Source organism: Macrobrachium nipponense, chromosome 18 (assembly GCF_015104395.2).
Source record: "Macrobrachium nipponense isolate FS-2020 chromosome 18, ASM1510439v2, whole genome shotgun sequence".
In the NCBI taxonomy this organism is placed as follows: Eukaryota; Metazoa; Arthropoda; class Malacostraca; order Decapoda; family Palaemonidae; genus Macrobrachium; species Macrobrachium nipponense.
The window spans coordinates 45,481,383-45,490,301 of record NC_087211.1 but is presented as its reverse complement, the minus strand read 5'-3'; the positions used below and the strand labels follow the sequence as shown (position 1 = coordinate 45,490,301).

The following is an 8,919-nucleotide window of genomic DNA, read 5'->3' as shown; positions in this document are numbered from 1 at the left end:
ATTCTTTACTTATTACTTGTTTGCAAAATTCTCATGTTTATTGGATTATAATTTTAAATTCTGCCATTTGCCAACAGTAAGTTGTTGTATTGTTGCATAATTAATCTTCTTGCACTCAAGATTCAAGTGTTAACATGTCGACAATTATACACAAGTTAGGGATTGTTTTCACATCTCCCAGATGCTGATTATTCTCTCTCTCTCTCTCTCTCTCTCTCTCTCTCTCTCTCTCTCTCTCTCTCTCTCTCTCTCTCTCTCTCTCTCTCTCTCTCTCTCACACACACACACACAATCGGACAAACACCCAAACTATCAATTCATTTGATTATCCTGGCAAATATGAATATAATTTCTTTTATCAACATTTGCCTACCGCGACCGTTACAGTTTTCTTGAGGGGATCTCGTCTCTCCTCTCAATCCCAGTTGGCCATGTGCCATTTTCATCCAACAGTTCGTAATTTTTTTTGTAAAGTTATGGTGGTTGCAGAGAGTAAAAGTTTTTAAGTGCATAGGAAGGAAAGTGTGGGAAAGGTTAATAACTGTGTGGGAAAGGTTTATAAGAGTTTGGGGAGGGTTTATAAAACTTTAAAGTATATACTATAGATAATAAAATAAATATAAGGTTACTACTATGCAGATTTTTGCCTTTCTTGGGAGATAAAACTAGTTGTGAAGACAAGCACTTGAAGATTGAAGGTTTAGGATAAGCAGAGCTAAGACATGGTGCAGTTAAATGAGGTTTAGACGACATCAAGGAGGTTACCACTTTCAAGTACCTTGGGTCCTATGTGATGGAGGATGGAGCCATGGACTCAGAAATAAACCACAGGATACAGTGTGCTTGGATGAATTGGAGGAGATCACCGGGAATATTATGTGACAAGGATTTGTACAAAAGTAAAAGGAAGGTTTTTATAAGTGTAGTTAGACCAGGTGTATGGGGCTGAGACGTAGTCAATGAAGAAAGCTCAAAAAGGAAGTTAGAAGTGGCAGAGATGAGGATGTTGAGATGGATGTGTGGAGTCACAAGAAGGGATGGAATCAGAAACGATTATTTGTTCCGACACGGGATACAAACCTTTCGGTCCTTTTACAATAGGAAGGTAACTAGCGGCAGCTGGATGGTCGTAAGCTTTCGAACAAGGGAGTTTGATAGTTAACTGCTTGTCCGACAGTGTGCGCGCCGCGCGACTGGGAGGCAAAGAACCACTTTTGCTTTCGGCCTGCTGGTGTGTAGACGTGCTCTTCATCGCTCTCTGCCCGCTTCATTGTCGTGTGCTTTCAGGATATTTGTGTTTTCTCTTACTATTTGTGTGTGTGTAAAAGTGAACTGTAAGTACTCTTTTTCATTTTTTCATATACACTTATTATTAATTCAAGTGAATAATGGACCAAGGATCGAAGGAATCTCCGTGCCCTTCCATTACCCGGTGACTGTGCCCCGGGGTGGAGGGGCGTAAATGTGGGAAATTTAGTTTTCCCGAGATCGATCCCCATGTCCTTTGTGCTCGTTGTCAAGGGCAGGAGTGCTCTCGCACCGAGCCTTGTGTTGTATGTGTTGATTGATCGGAGGTGCAGTGGGGCTTGTACGAGGGCAGGAAGAAGCGAAGGCCTGCCAAGGAGTCGTCAGAAAACTCTCCCGCGACTCCCTTGGTAACAGACACTTCATTTTCTTTCTTGCCCCCGCTCAGCTCCCGCGTATGGCACCTTCCCCTTCAGGGGGGTATCCAGGTCCTTCTCTTCGACCGATCCGTCGAGCGTAGAGGAGGGCGCTCGGTACCCCGACGTACAGCTGTATTCGGGGTCTTCCGTTCGTTTGGGGTGGGGCTCGCCCCCCCCTCCCGCACGAGGGGGAACCCCTCCTACTTACCCGACTCTTGCTTCCACAGGTGCTTCTGCAGTGAGGGATGACCTTGGTCAGGTGTGGGCGTCTTTGGGACTGCAGGGCGTGCCGAGTGTCCAGGGGCTGCTTCACCATCTGGCGGGGTCTGGTGTGGTCACCCATGGTACGGTGACCACGGCAACTACCACCCTGTCTACTCCAGGGCACGCTGCCCCTCCTCACCTGGTTTATTCGCCGCATGTGGTGTCTGTCTCTCCTACAGCCGCTATGCAGGGGCTGATCGCTGTACTGAGGAGGGGCGTGCCGCCGCCGCCCGGGTTTGCCGTGCTGCCTCGACCGGACTTCCGCTGCCCCAAAAGCTCGCCCCTGGACCTGCCGGCGGTACCCAGGATTTCGCTGGCTGTTCCCCCGCCTCCTGTGTTACCTGTGCTGCCTGCCATGCCTGCCGTACCTGTGTCCGAAGCTGTGCTGGCTGTTCCTGCTGTTCCCGCTGTGTCCGTACTTGCTGACGTCATCCCTGCTCACGGTGTTGCTGCCCCAGACGTTGGTCTGTCCGGACAGGTGCCCTGTTGCTTCGGCAACAACAGCCCCGGCTCCGCCCTGGATGGCTGACCTCACATCTGTCCTGAGGAAGCTGACGAAGAAGAAGAGGAAGAGGAGGAAGGTGTCGTCGTCGTCTTCATTGTCTTCTTCGTCGTCTGCAGCTGCCTCTTCCCCTTCGACTTCCAAGGCTACCCAGCCGCGGAAGAAGAAGGCTGCCTTCTCCCCTCCTAAGAAGGCTCCTTCGGGAACTTCTCAGGGCCCGTCCCACTCCAGTGGGACGGGGGTTCCTTCCGCTGGTCCTCCTACTCCAGGAGCGGGGCCCGTCTCTCCTTCCGCAAGGAAGAAAAAGACGGGGACCAGAGGAGTACCGGCTAACACCGGTACTTCCTCGCCTGGTGCTAGGGGTTCTGCCGCTACACCAGGTTCCATCTCGGCCTCTCGTTCGCGAGAGGTACCGAGTGTACGGTCACCTACCGGTGCCCGTGCAGCCAAGAACCAGACGCCAGAGCTCGCTTGGCGCCAGGTTCATGGCACGGAGCGGAAGGCTGGTGAGAGCCGCTCAGGCGACTCTCACCAGGCCAGCTCTCACTCTTGTAGCGACCAGCCGGTCAACCGGGTTGACGTGACGGTCCCAGACCGGCCACGGGCTGAGGCTGGGAAGAGGTCCCCCCGATCGCTGACGCCAGTCACGGCTGGCGCCAGTGGTTTGACGCGCCGTGAGGACACGCACCGGTCTCACCGTGACAGTGGTCTCTGCAGGTCACCTGACCGCCGCTCCCACAGGGACTGGACGGGTAGGGCGACCAGCAGCAGTTCCTCTGACGCACGAGATCGGGGCCACTGTTCTCGGCCCAGCCGTTCTCCCCAGGGGAACGGCACGACCAGGCCAGCAGCTCGATCCCCACCGCGGGTTGGAGATTGCCTGCAGCCCTCCAAGCACACTGGTTCTGCCAGTGAGCGAGGGGGGAGCGTCAGGTCTGCCTCTCCCGTGCCTTCAACTTCCTCGGGTTACACCGGGAAGGGCGAGACACCGAGGAGTGATCGTGAGGGGTGTGCCCCACACGATCCCGTCACGACGCCGTACGTGCCAGGCACGGTCTTAGGATCGACCAGGTCGTACGCGCAAGTGACAGGAGGAGACTGAGAGGGGTCTGTCGATGTTCCCCCTCTTTAAGGGGGAGGATCTCAGGAGCTGCTCTTGTTCGAGGAACTTGACGGTCCTACTCCACAAGATGCAGTCACTCCGGAGATTCAGAGGAACTTTGCCGAGGTTATTGCGCTAATTTGTCAGCACAACGATCTTGGGGAAGGATCGCTGCTCCCACCATCCGAGCCCACATCCCGGCTCAAGTTGTTTTGGGGTCCTAAGAAGGAACCCAGACCAACGGTGGGTCTGCCGCGATCAGAGCTTGCCGACTCTGTTTTAGACCAGGTCGAGTCTCTCGTCTCCGGACAGGACAGCTCACTGAAGTCTGGCAGGTCGAACAAGCTACTTCCTCCTCCTCTACTGTGACAGCGGCATTTTTACGTGCCATCTGAGGATCCAATGCCGCCCAAACAGGTGAACCCAGAGTTAGCCAGGCTAACTCCGGGTGTGTGTCTGCAGCAGCTCCTGTCGGAGAACCTCTGGCTCTCGCAGCAAGAGGCACTGGGCCTGGAATCCACCGCTATTGTGGCTTTCCAGGCCATCTTCTGGTTAGACCTGTGGTCCCTCACAGTGTCTAAAGTCGCAGCAAACTCGGGGGATACTCCTCTTGAAGATGACGCGGCTTTCAGGAGACTTTGTCAGTCTGGGGGAAGGGCCATCTCCTTCCTCGCCCATCAGACGGCAAACCTGTGGGCCAACCTGGTACTTCGCCGTAGGGACGCAGTTCTTACCAGAGTATCCAGGGCGGCTGGGCAAGAGACGGCACTTGGATTACGTAACGGACCTGTACGGAGTTCCTCCTCTCTCTTCCCAGGAGAGATGGTGGACGCTGCGGTGGTAAGGCAGCGCACTGATGACAGTGACCGCCTGGTACACCAGGCAGTTTCGAAGGCTTCTGGGCAGCCTTGAACAGCGGCCAAGCCTAAGAGTTTGGCTTGCGCTTCCTCGGCTGCTAAGATGGTTGCCCCGTCGAAGCCCCGAGGAAAGACTCTGGCTTCTACTTCTGCAAGAGGAGGTCGTCATCAGCCTTCCTCCCAGCCCTCCTCCTCACGGGGGTTGGGGGGGGCGCAGGGGGAAGTCAAAGAAAGGTGGGAAACGCTAGGGACGGCGTTCCCCCTCACCTGCTGCCGGAAGTTGGGGGGTGCCTGGCATGGCAGCGCTACGGTGCCGAGAACTGGATAGTAGACGTCCTTCGGGAGGGATATCTACTACCCTTCGAATCTCGGCCACCCCTCACCTCCAACCTGGTCCATCTGCAAGCACACGTCCCGGGATCATCAAAGGACGTAGCTCTACGACAGGAGATCAAGACCATGCTGAACAAACGAGCTGTGGAGATCATCACGGATCAATCACCGGGCTTCTACAGTCGCCTCTTCCTGGTGGAGAAGTCTAAGGGGGGCTGGCACCCGGTGATAGATCTCTCTCCTTTGAACCGATTTGTTCGCCAGACTCGGTTCAAGATGGAGACGGCACGTTCCGTGCTGGACTCCATCTGGGAGAACGATTTCATGCTTTCAGTGGATTTGAAGGATGCGTATTTCCAGATACCCATCCATCAATCCTCCAGGAAGTACCTCCGCTTCATCCTTGACGGGACGGTGTACCAATTCAGGGCACTTTGCTTCGGTCTCTCAACCGCCCTACAGGTGTTCATGCGAGTGCTCACTCTGGTGTCTGCTTGGGCCCACTCGTCCGGGATACGTCTTATGGGGTATCTCGACGATTGGTTAGTCCTGGCGAGCTTCCGCTCGGAGATGCTGCAGGACAGGGATCGACTACTGGAGTTCTGCCGCGATCTAGAGATCGTGGTGAACTTCGAGAAGTCCGATCTCGAACCCAAGCAGAGGATGAAGTACCTGGGTATGCTGATCGACACGGTAGCAGGGCGAGTCTTCCCCGCAGACTTGCGGATCAGCAGATTCAGGGAGGCAGCCGACCGGTTCCTGTCTCAGCAGGAACAGGCAGCTCAGCAATGGCAAGTCGTGATTGGCACCTGTCGTCACTCGAGAAGTTAGTCCCTCACGGGCGTCTTCACCTGCGGTCTCTCCAGTGGAGACTAAAGGAGAGTTGGTCACAGGCAAGGGATCCACCATACTTCCCCGTGTCCCTCACGGAGGAGGTAAGGCAGGACCTAGCCTGGTGGCTGGACGACAGGAACCTCTTAAGAGGAGTGCCTCTATGCACTCCCCCCACGGAGATGCTGCTGTTCTCAGACGCATCAAACGAGGGATGGGGCGCACACCTGGAGGAGTTGCTGACTGCAGGAGAGTGGGACCATCACGACAAGCACCTTCACATCAATGTCCTGGAACTCAAGGCAGCGTTCCTTGCTCTCCAAGAGTTCCAGGACCGCTTGATGGGACACTCAATGGTGTTGATGTGTGACAACACTACAGTAGTGGCTTGTGTCAACAAACAGGGGGGCCTAGTGTCTCTCCCATTGCACCAGTTGACGCGGCAGGTGCACGAGTGGGCCGCGGCTCACTGGATAGAGCTGTCAGCACGCTACATTCCAGGCAAGAGGAATGTAGTAGCAGACATGCCCAGCCATCGAGATCAGGTGATAGGGACCGAATGGTCTCTACACCAGGACGTGGCAGAAAGGCTCTTCGACCTGTGGGGGCGGCCAGTCGTGGATCTGTTCGCCACCCGGCACAACAGAAAACTCCAGGTTTTCTTTTCAGCCGTGTCAGACCAATGGGCAGCTGCAGAGGATGCTCTTCAACACCCGTGGGACAACCTCTTCGCCTACGCCTTTCCCCCATTCAGCCCGATTCGTAAGTGTGATCAGCCGAGTGCTGGCCACCCCGAATCTCAGGATGATCCTGGTGGCTCCCAAATGGCCCCAGACCATTTGGTATCCGGACCTGCTGGCTCTGCTTGCAGAAGCGCCGAGAGAGATTCCCCATTGGCACAACCTTCTCGCTCAGCCACACGTAGAACGGTACCACCGAGCAGTCCAGTCTCTACATCTTCACGGCTGGCTGTTATCCACCATCTCTTGCGAACTAGAGGCTTTTCTCGTAGCGCAGCAACAGAGATGGCTGTATACCAGGGGAAGTGGGCCGTCTTCTGTGGTTGGTGTCGTAGACGGGGTCTATCTCCTCTCAGAGCCACTCTTCAGCAGGTAGCGAATTTCCTCGTTTTTCTTCGCCAAGAAAAGCTCCTCTCAGTCCCCACAGTCAAAGGATTTAGAGAAGCTCTGGCACTAGTCCTAAAGCTGAGGGGATTGGACATCTCGAATTCGTTCGAGATCTCCTTGCTACTGAGGAGCTTTGAAAGGTCTTGCCCACCCAGGGAACTCAGGCCCCCTGAGTGGGACGTGACTCTTGTCCTTAGGAGTTTGACTCGAAGACCCCTTCGAGCCACTACCGAATAAGTCGTCAGACAGGATCTGACCCTCAAGACCTTCTTCTTGCTGGCCCTGGCATCGGTGAAGAGAGTAGGGGAACTTCATGGTCTGTCCTGAAACATTCCAGGGGATGGGGATCTGTGACGCTCGATTTCGTCCCGAACTTCGTTGCGAAGACTCAGAATCCATCGATCCCTGACGACAGGTTCGAGTCTTTCACAATCCCCTCTCTAATGGACTTCACAAACAATGATTCGAATGAGATGCTGCTTTGTCCTGTGAGGGCGCTACAACGCTATCTGAAGAGAACTAGACACCTCAGGCCTGAGTATCGACACCTCTTCCTTAGCACCGGGGTGACCAAGAAAGAAGTATCCAAGAACACACTTTCTTTCTGGCTGCGTGAGGTGATCAGGAGGGCGTACGAGGCTGATGGTAGTGACGACATCCGTACGCTCCGTCCGAGAGCCCACGAAGTCAGGAGCATTGGTCCTTCCCTTGCGTTCCACAAGAACTTCTCCGTGGCGCAGGTCCTGAAGGCGGGGGCCCCCCAGATGCTGAAGCCTTGCCGATGGATGGGGGGCGCTTAGGGGTTTCAGCTGCTGGGTGCCCTGATGCCCTTGGTTGGGAACTACTTTCTCGCTGGCCTTGGTGCCCAGCTGTTGATCCAACTAAATAAGTCAGCTCTTTTCCTTTTACTAAAACTTTTCATCCTTCTGCTTCCTCCCCCTATAAGGTACAGATTTTATGTTGATGACTTTTGGATTGATTTTGGACATGATTTGGACTTATTCATTGGATTTGGTGGAGGGTGAGGATGGTTGGCATGTCACCTCACCCGTAGAACTCTAGTACCTAACTTGGTCGAGCGAGGGGAAAGTTTATATGTCAAACCCTGCTCTTAGTGCTGGGTCTGATCTCGACGGACATCATGACGCCTTAAGCACTGAGGGTGGGGTGTATATCTGGGTGGTACCCCTAGGGCAGCCCTGTATGGGATAACACTGTCCTCTAAATGTGGCTCCATGGTGGGTGGGGGGCTACCTGGACGAATCATAAATCCTTCGTCTTATGGCGACATCAATTAGACCTTTGGTTGACGACTGAGGCAAGGATAAGGACAAGGAAAAAAAAAACCTGTAATTTCCTCCATCGTAACTTTGGAGCCTTTTTTTTCAATGAGCTCCTTGTTACAAACATTCTGCATGTGAAACCAGTCCCTTTGGACTGGAATTATGACACAATATTTATTGAATTTTGTAAATTTGGGAACATCAAAGAATTAAGGAATAAACATGGCAAAAATTATGGTTATTTTGAATTCTGGATAATTTTCAACAATGAATCAGAAGCTCACAGAGCTTTTAGAGAATTTAGGTCGGATTCTATGAGTGTTGGACTTGTAGAGACAGAAGAGGTCCCTAGGTATCTTGACATTTATAAACCACCAAATGAAATAAAAGATGCTAGTAGAATAGGTAAAATATCCAGATCACCAGACCCAGCTAAGTGGTTAATTATCACCACACATGGTGAGAGAGGCAACCTCTTCAAGGTGAAAAGGTTGGTAAGCCAGAAGATCGGCAACGTTGGGAGCCCAGAAGTAACCTCGGCTATTTGGGCGTAAATAGTTTTTTTAAGTCCATTACCAAGAACGGATGTTCCCCAATAGATGAATGACTCCTCTAAATTTCGGAAAGCTTGAATAACCCCATTGAGGGTATGGTAAAAGAGGTAAAACCTCATTATAATTTTAGTTACGCGAAGGGTGTTATCTTCAATGAATATCTACATGAAATGGATGAGGAGGAAATTTTGGAAATGTGTCCAGACTTGGTTTGGAAGGTTTTTAAAGTGCCCCGCTCATCAATGCTTATTTTAACTTTTATAAATTCTTTCCTGCCATCTGAAATTATTCTTGACAGTGAAATCATGAAAGTTCGTCCTTATAGACCGAGAGTGCTCCAGTGCTTTAAATGTTTTGGTTTTGGACACTCCTCTAATGTTTTGTACCAGAAATAAACTCTGT

General features: G+C 52.6%; 1 protein-coding gene across 5 annotated transcripts in view; it reads left to right on the top strand.

Moving 5' to 3' along the window:
* Window positions 1-8,919, top strand: part of LOC135197012 (1-phosphatidylinositol 3-phosphate 5-kinase-like) — a 385,140-nt gene that overhangs the window by 121,268 nt on the left and 254,953 nt on the right. The window lies entirely within an intron of this gene.